The 16,447-nt window shown below is 33.4% G+C and overlaps 1 pseudogene across 1 annotated transcript; it reads right to left on the bottom strand.

Annotated features, from left to right (window-relative positions):
- Positions 1-1,007: 1,007 nt before the first annotated feature.
- On the bottom strand, positions 1,008-9,937 carry LOC137818621 (disease resistance protein RPV1-like; annotated as a pseudogene). The gene is made up of 5 exons (XR_016516373.1): positions 9,395-9,937; positions 3,889-4,969; positions 3,488-3,763; positions 2,644-3,396; positions 1,008-1,608 (listed from the first exon to the last, which is right to left on the bottom strand). The product of XR_016516373.1 is annotated as a disease resistance protein RPV1-like (transcript).
- Positions 9,938-16,447: the final 6,510 nt, after the last annotated feature.

Genomic DNA, 16,447 nt, shown 5'->3' with positions numbered 1-16,447 from the left:
AATAAAAATACTATTAATAAAAACAATTATTAATAAAATAATTACACTTTTTGTCACAACATTTTATGACTTTATTCAATTTAATAATAATAATAATATAAAGAATATTAATATTAATAATTATAATTTAAGTAATATTAATATTAATAAAAATATTAATATTATTAATATTAATATTTATTATTATTATTGTTAATAATAATAATATTATTATTAATAATAAAATAATTATAATAACAATATTAATAATTTTCATAAAACTATTAGTAATATTAATAACATTATTAATATATTATTGTTATTGGTATTAATATTTTATTATTATTATTATTATTATTATTATTCTAATACATTAATATAATACTACATCATTAATATAATACTACTTCATTTAGGAGTTGATGTTAATATTAATATTAATGTAAATTTTTTTTCTTTAACTCACTAAAATATTTTATATTTTTTAAAAATATTTTGGATGTGATAATTAATCTAGTGATGTTATCTTAACAAGAGGTAGTAAGTTCAAATTCATAATAAAGACAAATCTAAAAATTGTTTTGGTGGGTGTCTTAATCTTTTATTAGAAAATTATTCAAATTCCAATCATAAAACTTAAAAGATATTGGACGTGTCTGGCAATGCTAACAAGCATTTGAGAAAAAAAAAAACAATAAACAAGAAGGGTAATCCACTATAGACGTGTAGGAACTCTTATTGTCACAATAAAAAAGGCGAATTAGAACTGTTTCCACTATTCACTCCAGTTTCAGCCAAAGACAACACTTTAACTGTTATCATACTAGGCATCAGGAGCTGATCTCAGAATGTGATTAGCAGTAACTGCCAACTATTTTGAACCATTTTTCTTGTACGTTCAGCATGTAGGCAAAATTCTCTGCCTACTTGGGTACAAAATTCTCTGCCTCTAGAAATTCAAAATCTTTCAATCTTGAACCAAATTAACCATGACGTATTTAAGGTCAAGGAAGGTCAGAGACAGAACATGGGGAAAATGGGAAACAAGAGTCTTAATTATGCGTATGGCTACAAGAACATTTATGTAACAGGACTTTTCCTCCTCTCTAAGAAAAAAGTAAAAAATGGTTAAAACCTCTACTCTTCCTGAATCTTACTCATTCCAATTTTCTTTATAAATTTTGCGAGACATTTTTCTTTTGCTTTTTCTTTGGCTCAGGAGAAAGCTCCATTTCCATCTCAATAGATTCATTCATCATACAATAGATAGACAGCTGTTTTCTTGACCACCAAGTGATGACCAGAAGTCACAGAAATCTCCACATTGTCTCCACCTCCCAAATGTGATATTATCTCCTGCCAATCTTCATCATTAAAGGAAATCACTGTGGCTTGCTTGTGTATCTGCAGGGTGCGCTTTGTGTAATTAGCTATTAAGATACTAGTAAGACATTCGGTTGCCATGATTTCGGGGTTTGATAAATAAACAATACAAAAAGCCATTCCCTTCATGCTGCAGTCCTCAGGCACAGTGAAATACACTGAATGTCCCTCACCTGTATGGGCCAACCAATAAGGATCATTGTCACCTGGAAGTAAAACTTCACAAGCCTCATTGGTTGTCAATCCCTGCAACATGAGAAAACAAGCTTAGTCATTTGTGCAATGGACTCCTCACCCCTACAATAATTTTTTTATCATTCTAAAATTACAAAATGAGCATTTTTAATAAAATAAAAGTGAATTGTATAACTTAGGGGAGGCAAACTGTTATGCTTTGAAGAGTGTCAATAAAATTTTGCATTTTTTCTTTGTAATTTTTATTATATTTTTAATTAAGAGGTTGAATTGTCGTATAGGAATATTAAAAACCACAAGAGAAAGCTGAACCATTTTTGTTCTCATAATGTAAAATAATGACCCATATACTGAGAATTTAAGGCTAGATTAGTAGGAGTTACTTACTATTAGATATTAAAGATTCTTAGTGGACTTTAAAGACTACTTAGGTATTAGTGTGGAATTTAGAGAGACTTATTATGATTGTCTAGAGTGACACATATTTGTAAAACATGAATACGCCAATTTAGAAAGAAAATTAAGTTTTCTTTTTATAAGAATTTTATAGAGTTCTAAGTTATAAGAACCTAAACTACATCTCCTTCCCCAAACTTCCGTTTTGTCATCACAAAATCAGGACTAAGTTTTTGAAATAATGAAAGATATTCATTTATCAGACTAGCATCTTTTAACAAATATTTTTCTATACACACAAGCCAGGAGATCGAATCTTTGACCACTTATTGCATAAATTGAAGCACAGCAATGATAACTAATTCAAATAAATTTGGATAATAGTTTTGTTCTGTATATCTATCAACAGCAGATCAATATGAATTTAAATGCATTTCTGTTTATGTCTCAAAGATCTTTCAACTTTTCTTTTTATGTTCAATGGGAATCTAACAAACACGAAACAAGTGTGGGTGGAAGAAAGTGGAAATTAAATTGCTGCAGCTTAACATGATACTTTTAAATTAGAATGTGGTTATTGAATTTTCTTTTAGACACATCATAAAGATTATTTCAAGTTCTCTTAATTAGTAGCTAAAATAAACAGTGAAGGTAAAGTAGAGAAAGGTAAAAACTAGAGAAGGAATTAACCTCAGATATCCTATTGCTGAGAATATCGAAGAATTCTTTGTAACTTCCAACTCCAATCAAAGAAGACCTCAAGTGATGCCTTGAAATTCCTAATTCTGTAAAATTTACAACATCTTCAACCATAATTGTTTTAACATGTTTAGACAGTTGAAACTCTGTCTCACATTGCACCAAAACACTTCGAAGATCTGGAAGCCTTCTAAGCATTGGTACAAGCTCACCCAAAGTATTATTTTGTGTATTCATGGAAACCAGAGAACATGATGTGCCAGAAAACAGACTAATATAAAGGAGAGGATTCATTGTTGGTGACATCCAAGACTGGATGATAGAAGGAAAAAAATTTCGTGCCAGTCCTTTAAATCCGCATAAGGATATATATCCAATGCTTTTCGAGCTTACTATTGAAAAGGGGACTTGTTTCACAGCAGTATTATCAGCAAGTAGAGTTGTCAGGGATTCCATCTGTGCTATATCTTCTTCCAATTTGTCAATCTTCGAACAACCAGATAGGATGAGAGTTCTCACAGATTTCAACTTGTATATCTCTATTGGGAGATTGCTCAGGCTTATACAGTCCTTCAAATTTATCAATAGAAGATTATGGAGATCTCCAATGGATTGGTGTACCTTACACAAACTTGGACAATCTTTGAGAACGAGCTTTTCAAGATTTGGTAGTTTTGAAAAGTCAGGGGTTTCTATCAAGTACTTGGAGTGACTAAGATTGATCATTTTAAGCCACCCTAACACCTACACAAGATATAAAACTAGAGAAGAAAATGAAAAATCAAACAAACACTTAGTGGAAAATTACGATTAGAATTAACCTTGTGGTTTATACCTGGGGTTGTTTCCATACAATTCTAATATTACTGTGCCTTAAATCAATCGCAATCACATCTTTCAGACTAAAATTGTTGGGTATGTATTTTGATGGAAACCCATGCCAACAGACCCATCTCAGATGCTTAGAAAGATACCCATAGTCTCCGGATAGTTTTACATGGTCAAGTTGCAGTAATCTCAATCTCTTCATTCCCTTAAAAGCATAAGCTTCAAAGCAATCTCTGCTGGTCAAATGCAGTGTCAGGGCCAAACCCTCAACAGCTTCTGTTCCCTGTGATGATAAGAGCAAAGAAAAGTAAATTTAGAAATATTTATTGTAAGCTCATTCAGAAAGTGATACATGAAAAGTCAAACACTACCAAGTTTCCAAAACTATATATAAGAAGTATTACTCACAGTATTCTCTGTCAATACTTTCACTGCATCCTCATTAAGCCACAATCGACTGCGCTTCCCAGGTTCCTTTCTTGAACTTTCACGGATTATCTCTCTTCCCAATTCTCGTAGCAAGGGATGCATTCCAAGTTTGTTATTCCTTTCAACTTTTATGAGGCTACGTTCTATGAGAATTGTTATTCCAATATCAGCACATAGTCCACAGCCATTTAGTATCTCTGTCACATAGCCTCTGTCTTTACCAATAAAGAAACAACATACATCAAGAAATATATCCTTTTCCATGTCATTGCGTAAACCCTCAAAGCTTATTCTTAATATCCGTTGAACTCGATCATCTGGAATTGTTTCCAGTTTCGACAACACACTTTCCCACTCTTTCTTTGTCCTCTCAATCAAATATGAGCCAAGGACTTCAAGAGCTAGTGGTAGCCCTCCACAATAAGCAACTACATTTCTTGCAAGTTCATTGAAGTCTTCACTTGGTTTGGCTTTTCCAAAAGCATGCCAACTAAAAAGCTCAAGAGACTCATTTTCGTCCATTTCCTCCATTGTATAAACATAATCAACTTTGAGTAGTTTTAGTAGGCGTACATCTCTGGTTGAAATAATTATCACACTTCCTTCACCAAACCATTTGCGATTTCCAAATAGGGCTTTCAACTGTTTAAACTCGGTCACATCATCAAGCACAATCAGAACCTTTTCTCCATAAAGTCTGTTCTCAATCAAACTTATTCCCATTGCAATGCTATGTATCTTGACCCTTGTTTTTAGGACATCTGAAAGAAGTTTTTCTTGCAAATCAATACATCCTCTGTTATTCGTTTCAATGAAATTTCTACGGGTGAATCCCTTGCCAATTTGATTGTAGATTACTTTGGCCAAGGTTGTTTTACCCGATCCACCCATTCCCCAGATCCCCAACAGAGAACTTGTTTCTGATCGACCATTGATGAACTCAATCAATTCTTGCGCTCGCCATTCTAATCCAACTGGGAATTCAGGAATTGACAATAAGTCGTAGTCAAGTTTTTCCATAATGTCCTCAACAATTTGATTCACTAGTTCACCTTCACTCCTTCAATAGTTATAAGCATACCAGAATAAGCATAAACTAGGAAAAGATAATATAATATTAAGCTAAATTGCAATTTAGTCTTCTTTATACAAATGCGATACTGGTGTTCATGCTTTTCTTTCTTGCTGCGATTTTAGTGACTGAATTTCAGAATAGCTATATTTTTTTTGGCTAATTGTCAATTTGGTATATTTTAATCTTTTCAATTTTTTTTAATTAACTAAATTATTTCCTGATGACACTAAGGATTGTTTAGATCTATTCAATTGTATCTATAAGAAAAATGTATGTAAGAAGATGATAAGAAGAAAGAAATTCTCTTATGTGTATATCACTTCATGTATAAGAGACATTTTTTTTCTAAATTACAATCTAATTAGGAAGGATCACCTAATCATGATATTCTATAATTATTAAATTAATTGCATATAATTAGGTATAATATCGTACAATATTGCATACAATAATTGCGTATAATTTGATAATTACCATTTCCTCAATACTCCCCTCAAGTTGAGCTACAAGTTATATGACACCTTTAAATCCTGCAACAGGTATCGCCACCAAAACTATTTCAAAACAAGTATTGGCCATCGCGCGGTATTTTGCTTCCGCTAATGATCTTGATACGTTTGTCTATTTTTTTTTGACTTCCATGAGATAATAGAAGAACCAAGAAAAATACAATATCCAGATGTTGATCTCCGAGTTTTCTGACAATCTCCCTAGTCTGAGTCGCAATAAGTTGTCAATGTCAGATTGTTCTCGGATGGCAATAGCAATCCTGGTCCCGATAATCCTTTGATACACTTTATGATTCGAATTGCGACATCACAATGAGGTTTCCGTGGAGCCTGTATATATTGACTTAGGGTCTGAACCGAAAATGCTATGTCAGGCCGAGTAACAGTGAGGTATATCATTCGTCCCACGAGTCACTATTTGACTGGATCCTTTAATAACTCCTCATCGTCTGGTGTGAGTTTTAGGTATTACTCCTTTGGAAATGTGTCTGGACGAGCACTTCCTACAAAATATCAAACGCATATTTTCTTTGTGACATGTAAATACCAGCTTTGGAACGGGAAAATTCAGTCCTTAGAAAATATTTTAAGTCTCCAAAATCTTTAATGCGAAATTATTGTAATAGACAGTCTGAATTTTTGTCAAATCATTTCCTATCAAAAGAATATCTCCACATAAATCAAAAGGGGTTGTAAATGATGAGTTATTCTGTCTTGTGAATAGAGAATAGTCTGTCTTGGACAGTTGAAATCCTACAGATTTAATCACATGAGAAAATGTTGAAAACCATGTCCGGGATGCCTGTTTGAGACCATAAAGAGATTTGTTGACTCAACATACAAAGTTCTCCCCTGTCGATGATGTCCGGGTGGCAAGTCCATGTAAATAATTTCATGCAATGTGCCATGTAAGAAGACATTTTGCACATCTAGCTGGTGAGTGAACCAATTTCGTGAGGAGATACCTCAAAGTTGTTAATTTTGCTGTTGGTCAAAAAGTTTCAGAATAGTCGACACCTTAGTGTACCCTTTGCAACAAGGCGCGCCTTATATCTGTCGATGCTATCATCTGAGTTGTACTTTATTTTATAGACCCATTTGCATCTGATGGGTTTCTGCCCAGCGGGCAACGGTGTCAAGGTCCACGTTTGATTTAGCTGCAAGGCGGAAAGCTTTTCGTCCATTGCTTTTTGCCAATTTGGATCAAGGATAGCTTGAGCATAAGTGTGAGGTTCTTTGGTGGCTATGATGTTAGCAAGATATGCACTATGTGTAGAAGAAAATCGTGAATTAGAAAGAAAATGATGCATAGGATACTTGGTTCCATTCGTCCGGTCTTGGGCAGTGGTCTAATGATTGGCTTGGGATCCCGTTACGTAGTCTTGAAGCCAGGAAGGTGGGGTTGATATGCGACTGAATCGTCGAACAAGAAGGTCGGTTGGAGAAGGTTTGGTGATGGGTGCTAGACTTCTTGGCGTGGGAGAAGAAGGTTGGTCTGCTGGATGTTCAGGTGCATTATGACGAGTAGGAGAAGAAGGTTGGTTTGATGGAGGTTCAGGTGCATTGTGATGAGTAAGAGAAGAAGGTTGGTTTGATGGAGGTTCAGGTGCATTGTGATTCGTAAGAGAAGAAGGTTGATCAAGTGAATGTTGGATAGCAATGGGTAACTCAATGTCAATAGTGGGCAAAATACCTTGTAATGGAAGTGAGGATTGCGTCTGTGACTATTGGCAGAATGGGAAAACACTTTTATGGAAGATGACATCTTGACTTATAAAAAAAGTGCCTGCATCTATATCAAATAATTTGTATGCTTTTTGATTGAGAGGATAACCAATGAAAATGCACTGTCGAGCTATGAAGCTCAAACACTTATCTTAAATGGCGTGTCGGTGTCAGATACTCATATCGGACACTAACACTCGTATGACACTTGTAGGACACGTATTCGTGAAGTGTCCAATTCAAAAAGTATTTGTTGGATTTCTGACAATTTTAGTACGGTTCTAACACAATTTTAAAAAGGAAAAATACATTAATTTTCTAAAAACTCAAACTTATTGTATAAATTTTTATTATGATTATAAAAATAAGAAACAAATCCTTTTGAACCAGTCATGAAAAACATCTTTCTGTTCCAAAAATAATCTAGAACATACTTGTGCACATAAATCTTTATTGTCAATTTTTATAATTCATAATTATATAATATATAGATTCGTGTCTCCGTTTCCTACATTTTAGATATTATAGGTATCTTCGTGTCCGTGTCGTATCAGTGTCCGTGTTCGTGTCGTATCAGTATCCGAGTCAGTGTCTGTGCTACATAGCTGCCGAGCGCACGGATCAAATTTTTGCTTAGGTGAAACAACAGTTGCATAACAGAGACAACCAAAAGTTTTTAAGTGAGAAAGTGAAGGCGGACGATTATATAGCATCTCAAAAGGTGATTTATAGCAAATGATTAATGATATATGTGGCAGTTAAAACACATTCCCCAAAATTCTAATGGTAAATGGGACTGAAATATGAGGGCTCGTGCTATGTTTAAAATGTGTCTATGTATGTCTTCTACTACTCCATTTTTGTTGAGGAGTGTAAACACAAGTGCGTTGACATTCAATACCTTTTTTGAGAAAAAAATTACGTGTAGAAATAAATTTCAATTCGTTGTCAACGCGGATGGTTTTAATACATGCCTGAAATTGTTTTTGTGTAAAAGTAATGAATGATTCTAAGAGATGCTAGGTTTGGTTTGGAAGAGGGGACATGTAGTATAAGCCTGCGTGTTGTTTACCCGAGCCAATCATCCTCCCCGTAGCCAAGTCCTGCAAAACGCAACCACGTGGAGTAAAAACGACACAACAATTTAGTGAACTGGTTATCTTACTAACGGACATGAGATTTAAATTAAAAGAAGGAAAGAACATTTTGAGAGTGATATTGTCATTGAATTTAATTCTGCCCGTCAATGAGATGAGCGCAGTTGAGCCTATGAGCAGATTAACATTTGGAATAAATGATGATGAAGTGTGTGTGAAAAATTGTGAATCAGATGTAAAATGATTGGTTGCTCCGCTATCCAAAATCCATGATTTCGTAAAAGCAGAATTAATAGACGAGTTATGGACAAGCAGACTTGCAGCGCTAACAAACATGTCACTTTTACCATTATTGTTGGGTGAGTAAATAGTCTTTGCCAATTGCTGAATTTGCTCGGCGGTGAAACCTTGTACGAGGTTTCTATCTGCCTTTTTGCCAGACATTATCTCTTATTTAGCGGATAAAAATGGAGTGGCTGTCAGAGCACCAAGATCGGTGCTCTGATATCATATAAGAAAAGGGTATGTAAGAAGATGGTAAGAATGATAAGAAGAAAGAAGAAATTTTTATTCTTTTATGTGTATATTTACATCACTTCATGTATTTTCATGCATAAGAAATATATATAGTGTAGGAAGACTTTCTCTCTCCAAATTACATTAGGTAGGGATCCACTAATCATGAGATTCTATAATTATTAAATTAATTGCCCTTACAATATTACATACAATAATAACGTATAATTTGATAATTATTATTTCTTTAATAATATAAATAGAAAAGAGATAAAAACATACCTAAATTGAATATTTTGACTTAAAGAATGTAAAATCTCGAATGAATAAAAAAAACTAAGCAAAGAAAACTATCATTTTAGAAAATTCTCTCAATAAACACATAAAAAATAAAATGAACTCTTTCATAAGCTAAACATAATTTAATTTACATAATTTTTCTCTAAAAAGATCATTTTCAATTTACCCAATTTTTTTTCTAAGTGTTTACATAAAATTTGTCAAAATGCCATTAAATGGTTGGAAGAGATCCAAAATAAGTAGACAACATAGATTAGATATACCTGAAATTCACTGCATGCCAACCAGCAAGATTTGCAGCCTCCCAGAGTGAATTTTTCCATATCATTAACACCTCATCGTTCAACCCTTGAGGTAAACAATTTTGTGCAAGTGCTTCCAACTGTTGTCCAAAACCACCCTCCTGATTACGAACATGCGACGGATCAACATGGTAAAACAAGGGCACCGCCTTCTGGCCGTAAGCTATGCGAGACTCCATGATTTCTACCAGTTCGTTAAGACACCAATTAGAAGAAGCATAGTTTTCGGAGAAAACGATGATGGATATCTGAGAGCCTTGTATGGTTCGCACCAGTTCTGCCCCCAACACCGTTCCCTTCAAAATGTTATCGTCGATGAAAGTGTTGATCCCCGCATTCGAGAGTGCGGCGTAGAGATGTGACACGATAGTCTCGCGCGTGTCGTCTCCTCTGAAATTCAAGAACACGTCATGGATCCAGTGGGTGTAGCTAGATGAAGACGCCGTTGACTTCATTCGGAGCTTAGAATACACGCTGCAACTATCGGTATGCTTCTATCATTAATGTATTTCAATTTGTATTAGGTTATATAATATATATAATAGCTTAGTTGCTTTAGCTTTTTGTTCTGAGTTGTCAAATACTTTTGTTAACTAAACAATGCAACAAAATGCGAAATAACGACGTAAATCTACTATCATTTTTAACAGTTAGAACATGAATTTTTTCTCTTTTGCTTTGCACTTCCAGAAATCATCTTCGTTTACAATTACGGATTAAATAATCACCAGAAAATTTGGAACTGATTTGCATGGCAATTTCAATTTTCTGGCGGAATATTTATAGAAGGTCACTTCATAAGAACAAATCATAAAAATGTTACTTGTGGGAAGAGTAAGCATATAATTTCTAGGTATGAATACTAAAACAATAAATGAATATATATATATATATATATATATATATATATATATATATATATATATATACACATCTATATATCGTGGAAGAAGGTGTATGAGTCAAAAGAGGAAGGAGGACTCATAATGATCGACTTGAGGCGATTCAACGTTACCTTGTTGGGAAAATGGATATGGCGTTTAGGTAGTGAAAAGAAGGGTTTGTGGAAAGAAGTTCTGGACTCAAAATACGGAGGATGGAGGGATCCTAGGAGCCAAAGGAAAAGTAACACTCATTCTCTTTGGTGGAGGGATTTGAAGGAGGTTTGGTCTTCTGAAGAGTGGAAAGGAAATTTTGAGGATACCTTTTCCTGGGAGGTGGGGAATGGGAAGGAGATAAGGCTATGGGAGGACAGATAGACTGGCAACTCGAATCTCAAAGACACTTTCCCAAGACTCTTCTCTATCTGTTCAAATAAGGTTTCGACTATTCGATAGGCGGGGGAGAGGACACAGAATTTAGAGTGGACTTTGAAGATCAAATGGAGGAGGAATATTTTTGAGTGGAACAGGAACAAGAACAACAACTGATGCAAGTGATGGGGGAAAAGAGGTTTGTGATGGATAAGGAAGATTCTTGGGTTTGGAAAGGTAAAGAGACAACAACGTTCACGGTCAAGTCCGCATACAATATCCTCAAACAAAGAGTTCAGGGGCAGGATAGTGAGATGTTTGGGGAGTCCTGAAGAATGAAGGCAAACCCGTCTTCACATCTCACAACTTGGAAGGTTCTGGAAGACAAAATAACGTCTAAAGCAAACTTGGTTAGAAGGGGGATAGGTATGACTACTATTACGTGTTGTCTGTGCAGGAGGAGGAGGAAACCACGTCCCATCTTTTTTGTACTTGAAAAGTTGTCTGGCTCATGTGGGCTAAGTGCTACGAGTGGATAGGGATGGCAGTGACGAATCATAAGGAGCCAAAGAAACATTATGAAGGTTTTAGGTTGAATGGGGTTAAGGAAAGTGTTAATCAGATATGGGGAGGTGTGTGGATAGCTGTTGTAGGAGAATTGTGGTATCACAGGAATATGAGGATCTTCAGAGGTGGAAGGTTAAATCATTTCGAAATTTTTACCATGGCATAAATGAAGGCTTGGTCATGGGTTTTGTCTAAAGCGCATGGTGTAAATTTTTCGTATTCAGATTGGTGTCTTGAGCCCTTGACTTGTATGAAGTCAGTCAAAGTATCTAGGAGATAGGTATGTACAATCTTTTGAGTGTGTCTTGTTGGTTATCCAATTGTTGCCAGGTTGTTTGAAGATGAGTATCTTAGTCAGTTCTCTGTATAAGGGTTTGGTATCCCTGAAATACCTCATACTATTTCATTTGTTTTTTTTGCCAATTAATATATATATATATATATATATATTATGAAATGATTTAAGTTCGTACGTGTATCTATTGGTGTGTGATTTATTATATTTGTAAATTGAAATTGCACATTTACTTATATGATATATGGATTTAGAAAAAGTGCAAAATGACATAAATTTAAATAGTTAGGATTGAATTTTGTTGAGTTTAAGTTTGATTTGAAATGGATTATTATAGTTGAATTGAAGACACGTAAGAATGATAGTTTAAACTTATCAAACTCTTTTGTGCTTATATAAATAAGAAGTAGAGAAAATATATTTTTTTCCATGCAAAGACAATGGTAGCCTTATTTTTAGATCCTTTAGGGTTTAGCGTTATTTTTTTTTTCGTTGTTTTTCTTACCCTTATTCAAAATACATTCAGTTGTGTTAAAGAAGATTGTGAAAATTCAGAGGGACTTCCTTTGGGGTTTGAGGTCTGATGGGAGGAAGATTGCTTGACTTCTTGGGGAAAAGTGTGTGAGTATCGTGATGTTAGAGGACTTGGTACTATTGATATTAAGGTCCTTAACACGGCCTAGCTGGGAAAATGGATTTGGCAGTTGGTTCAACTAAGGGTGGTTTATGGAAGGAGATTCTAGAGTCTAAGCATGGAGGTTGGAGATCTATGAAAGAACATAAGATGAACAACTATGAATCTCTCTAGTTGAGGGACTTGAAGGAGTTTTGGAGGTTGGAAGAGTGGGGTAGGAGTTTTGAAGACTGCCTTAAGTGGGAAGTTGGTAACGGGAAGACTATTTCTTTCTGGGAAGACAGGTGGGTGGGTAATGTTACTCTGAAGAGTAAATTTTTTAGACTTTACTCCCTTAGTGTTGATAAAGATATTTCGTTGAATCTTTGTGGGGATTGGATTAATAGTGTATGGTTGGAGAATTTAATTTGGAGAAGGGGCCTCTTTGAGTGGGAGAAGCTTCAGGTATGTCAACTACTTGAGGTAGTGCAAGGTACGAGTCCGATTTTGACTTTCGATGACAGTTGGATTTGACACGTTGGTGAGTCTCTTGAGTTTTAGGTTAATTCAACTTATGGTATTTTAAGGGGAGAGATGGAAAGGGAAAGCTCACGTATGTTCAAATTCTTTTGGAGGATTAACGCTTTACCCTCGACCCACGTTACAACTTGGAGGGTGTTGGAAAACAAGATTGCTTCTAAAGTTAATTTGGCTAGACACAAAGTTGTGGTTGATAGTATTTTTTGTTGTTTTTTTGGGATAAAAGAGGAGTCTACTAACCACTTTTTTTTTTGGGTGTAGATTTTCTTGGCTTGTTTGGAATCTTTGCTTTGCACGGTTAAGGTTGGTGTCAGTTGCTCCTTAAGATTCTTACTCACATCTCCTATAGTTCAATATTTGTAATGCATATGAATCTGTTAATTTAGTTTTGGAAAGTGTGTGGATGGCTGTGGTAAGGAAGATTTGGTGCCATAGGAATAAAGTCATCTTCAAAGGCGGTGTGGTGGATCACTCTGATTTTTTTTTTTGTCTCAACTGAAGACTTGGTCTTGGGTCATTTCTAAAGTTTCCTTAGCTTGCTTCTCGTTTTCAGATTGGTGTCTTGACCCCCTAGTATGTCTATATTCAATTTATTTTGTTGGTTAGTTATTGGTTGGTGGGTTCTTGTTGTTGGGGTGATTTCGATTTGACAGTAAGGGTGTTATGTGGTTGTTGTTTTTGCACGTTGTTGGTCTTGAGGCGATCTGTTTTTGGTTTTAAGCTTTGTTGCTTTCCTTTTGTTTGGTGTTTGCTTTGGATTTTTCAGTTTGGTGACTTTTCTTGGTGTTCTGGGATTAGTTGTTAGTTTCTTTATGGGTTTGGATTTTTGGAAGTAATTTGTATCTAATGGTTTGTATAAGGGTTGAATCACTCCTGAAGTGATCTCTATTTATTCTTTTCTCCCGATAAAAAGAAAAAGACTTATTTTATAAAAAAATGTTTTCTTATTTTTCCTCTGCCTTTCTTCTTTACTTACCAAAAGTGAAAACCTAAAGCACTTTCTTACTTCCTTAGTTGATTTTAATCAATCTAGGAGATAGCAAGGGTGACTATCATTTCCTTCCATAGAGTCTTTTTCACTTTATTTTTCTTTTTCCTATCACTCAGTTCTTGTTTAACAAGCCTACTATAATTTCCAATTTATGTTGTTTAAGCTTACCAAATAATGATACAAGATATGGTAGACAAATCCTTTGATTTATAAATTGTTGTGACTTTTGGTTGTGAAGATCTATCAAGACACTTCATAATTTTTACATTCAACTTCTCATTCCCAAAATATTTTTGAAGTCCTATAAGATGAATTATGATATGGGTTAACTTTTTCTGCACATATGGAATTGTCTCTCTTGGTTGCTGTATGAAAAGTTAATATTCTTGGATAAAAAAAGTTTTCTTCCTCTTTTAACATCAATTGTGCCATGAGTAACTTATAAGGGTCCCATATTTCCTTGACAAAATTAAACTATGAAACACATAAAATTTCGTCAAGGTTAAGTGAAGATGTTATAATGTTCTTGGCCATATAATGATATTGTGCCTCACAATTTCCAACATCAATAAAATCAGTCCAAGGTTTTTCAATAAAAACACCATCAACTTTATGTATTGGAATGAAAGACCCATTACAATAGTATCCTAAATGTTTCTATTAATAGATTCAATAAAGACCTTCATCCTTACTTTCAATAACAAATAATTGATCCCGCAAAACATAAGTGGTTTATAGATAGATGCACCTTCAACAAAAGGCAAATTGTTTTCTATATTTTTCTTGAAAACAAATTTGAAACTCATAACTTCTTTCAAGAACTTGCTCTTTATTGTTAGGCTTGAAGATGATCAAGTCCCAAGAAATAGTGTTTTGATGATGAACTTTGAAGATGAAGATGTATTTAAAGTGTCTTGACTATCATTATAAAGTTGTTTGAGTCTTACAAGATATTCACAATGAAAGCATACAACACTTTAAAAATGAGTTAAGATGTTTATAAAATATTTTGAAAAAGGTTGAAGAAAATTATTTAATCAATTAAAGCATAAAGTTAGAAAATTTTGTTTGAGTGATTTAACAAATTATCTCACTCTTTAATCAATGATACCAGAGAGATAACAAGTTAGTTAGATTTTAATATATTAAACCAGAGAGTTGTGAACAGATTTTAGTCATTTAATAAACTAATAATGGTTTTAATTAATTAAAAACTAAAATAATTGATTAACAGTGTTTAGATTCAGTTTTAATCTATGATTTCGAAACTATGGAGAGAGAGGGAGAGAGAAAGAAATTTATATTAATTCACTACGTCATAAGAGCTACATTTAATTGTCTAATCACCTTGATTAGACAATCCTTTTATTAATCCCTCAAGAAAACAAGAAAATACAACATACAAAACACGATCTTGAACCCTATAAGATATACCATCTTTGAAATCGCATTACAAGCAACACTCTTGATAACCCTAGTCAAGTTCAATATACAAAAGGAACAAAATCACATGCACAAAGATATAATACAACAAAGAAGAAAAAGACAAAGTAATCACAATGTAAATTTCTTAAACCAATGATTTCAGTTAAAGATTAAAACACAAAGACTCTAAGAAGTGTTTTAATCTCATTTTAGAGTCACTTTGTAGGCGAAGTGTTTTTAAGAAATATTGATTTTGATTTCGTGTCTCTTAGTTTTGAAATGGAAAATTTGGCATCTAAGTTTTAATCGGTTAAGACAAATTTTAGAAATAAGCTCACATGGTTTTAATATGTCAAAACAATATTTTAATTTGTTTAAATCACTTTAAGTGATTTTAATATATTATAAAATCGTTTTAATTGATTAAAACATAAAAACAAAATTTAAACTTGATATTTAAGTGATTTTAGTCAATTAAAATAAAGTGAAATAAACAAATTTAAAATTGATATTTAAGTGATTTTAATCTATCAAAATCAAAACAAAGTGAAATAAACAAATTTTAGGTTTCGGTAATTTTAATCAATTAAATAATTATTTTAATGGATTAAAATGCTTTTCCTTACTGTTTTTAACAAATCTAAGAATATTTTAATAGATTTAAACACATTTTAATCTATTAAATCATAATTAAAAAATTATAAAGGGCTCTAAAGCCCTTTAAAAGGCTTTCTAACTTAGCAAAGAATCAAATAAAAACTAAAGAAGTTCTTATAACACGACTAAAATAAGAAATTACAACCCAAACACAATGTCATGTGATCTTTAATACTTGAGACAGGTATGGTATCCGGGATAAAGATGAGACAAATATGTGCATAACTTTTTTATCAAAATAAAAAATCATGACGAGTTGAAGCAATACCTACGAGGACGAGTTTATTTGTCATCCCTAAATGCAAGTATTACATTATTTTTATCTAATAAGAAAGACTTCAACAAATTTTCATTATGAAATATATTCTTAGAAAATATATATTAATTTTTAATTATTTTGGATTTCAAATTGGCATCAAAGATTTATAAGAAATAAAACTATTTTATTTTAGAAAATGAGGATTTAACTTTGTACATACCCCAATTACGACCGGGTACATTTAGACCAATAACCTCTCATTTAAGATAATAGTTAGGGCACATAAATCAGACAATAACTGCCTGTTTTAGATTATATTTAAGACACATAAATCAGACAATAATATCCTGTTTAATATTATATTTAAGACACATAAATCAGATCATAAATTGGTTATAAATTACTAGTGGTTAT

The sequence above is a fragment of the Phaseolus vulgaris genome, chromosome 10 (assembly GCF_051622355.1).
Source record: "Phaseolus vulgaris cultivar YP4 chromosome 10, ASM5162235v1, whole genome shotgun sequence".
In the NCBI taxonomy this organism is placed as follows: Eukaryota; Viridiplantae; Streptophyta; class Magnoliopsida; order Fabales; family Fabaceae; genus Phaseolus; species Phaseolus vulgaris.
The sequence above is the reverse complement of the archived record's forward strand: the minus strand, read 5'-3'. Positions and strand labels throughout refer to the sequence as shown.